Here is a 1,987-nt window from a genome sequence, read left to right as displayed (position 1 = left end):
TCGATTACATGAAATCGTTTGCTAATGATTCCGCCATTAGAATGCTCATGTATGCCAACAGACGCACATGCTTTGATAAACCATATGCTTAGAGTATGATAAGTCAATAACAAGTTAATTCGAATGATGGCTTGTGAAAGCCTTAAAGAACATCCTTGAGATTCTTGAGAAGAATTAAGGATTCGTTCATCTGTTTGGATGATATACTAAGTTATGTGTTGAAGGGTTGCACAAACTTTAGAATCCAAACCAAAATGGATTTGTTGAAATCCTAGGCTGTTTTTTATTGACTTAGGAGTAAGAGACTAGAAAAGTGTTTTAGTTTCGACCATTGCAAATTCTACAAAAGGAATGTAAGTGAATTGTGATAAAATGGTCAACGTAGGGAATGAGAGTAGATTCCTATACCAACGATTTTATCACAAGTTATGTGATAACAGTGAGAGCATCTTTCAAGTTAAAGAGCCGAAGTCTGGTAAGAAGACTAGACATATACTTAGATGAATTCATGTTATTAGATATAACATTGAATAGAAGGAGATAACAATGAATAAAGTTGGAATACATGGATATCTGGTATATCCACTTGCCAAGCTTTTATTGCAATTTAACTAATGTAAAAGGTACACTACAGATTATGAGATATGAAGTAGTAACAGTGTATTGACTATTCATATATGATAATCGCATTTATCGTTTGAGTTTCTTTAAACTCACCATTTACTTTGTTATATCCAAATGATTGTAGAGACATATTGAAACCCATTAAAGTGAACTGGATTGACATAGTACTCGCCCCTAGTCACTTAGAAGATGTGACGTCTCGAAGTGACTAGAGCGTGATGAGATTGATGGCAAGTGCAAGTGTCATAGAGTCATATGTGATCGACTAGTCATCTCACATGACTCTATGGCACTTGAACTTGCCATCAATCGCATCACACTCTAGTCACTTCGAGACGTCACCTCATATAAGTAACTATGGGAAAAAACAATGTTAATCCATGTTCACTTTAACGGGGTTCAATTGTCTCTACAACCAGTTTGGATATAACAATGTACAAGGTGAGTTAATAATAACTCAAACGACAAATGTCGACATCACACTCGGGTAGTCAATATCACATTACAACCTTGTGATGTATATCGTAAGTGTAAACACTTATTGATTGCAATAGAAGTTTAACATCCCATGTGTCCATGTGTTCAAACTTCTTACACTTGCAATCTCCTTTACATTCATGTTCTCTCTCACAGCATGAATCTTACCAAGTACACATCAAGGTTCCCGACCTTGGTTTCGGTTCTTTAACTTGAAAGAACTTTCTTATCGATTATCACATAACGAACGAATTTGTGATGAATGATATAACTTGTACTGATCAAGTAATCCATCCACACACAATGCACTAGGTATATGTTTTGTAGTATCTTGTAACAATTGACAAGATTATTTAGCTTAGCACTTCTCACAAGTCCTTGCTTAACTAGGAAAGATTGATTTTTGAATAACCTCTTATTTAACCAAGCATATTTCCAAAAACTTCTCATTTCTCTTTCTAGGCTTGAAAGAATTGGGATTCTCATAAATCCTTATATGTGCTCGGATTTTCTACAATATGTGTAACCTCTTAACACACAATGGAACATTCCGTCAAGCACCGAAATCGTTCATCGGATTCTACTTGAGAATTCATGACGTTTCTATTATGGCTCACCAATCAATCATCATGCTCTTATGCATATGATTCATAATTGGACATGTACATGATTATTCTAATGGCGGAAACATTAGTTACTAATAATCATGAGATCAACCGTTCATAGGTTCAATGAACGACCATGACTGCTAATGGCAATTCCATTTTCATCTACATGAATAACCTATGTGAATGTTGATATGATGTGTATCTCTTAATACTAATCCGACATCCCTTGATGCAATTGGATTCATCATTGTCCATTTTCATCCAGAATTGAAAACTCA

The sequence above is a fragment of the Silene latifolia genome, chromosome X (assembly GCF_048544455.1).
Source record: "Silene latifolia isolate original U9 population chromosome X, ASM4854445v1, whole genome shotgun sequence".
NCBI classification, from domain to species: domain Eukaryota; kingdom Viridiplantae; phylum Streptophyta; class Magnoliopsida; order Caryophyllales; family Caryophyllaceae; genus Silene; species Silene latifolia.
The sequence above is the reverse complement of the archived record's forward strand: the minus strand, read 5'-3'. Positions refer to the sequence as shown.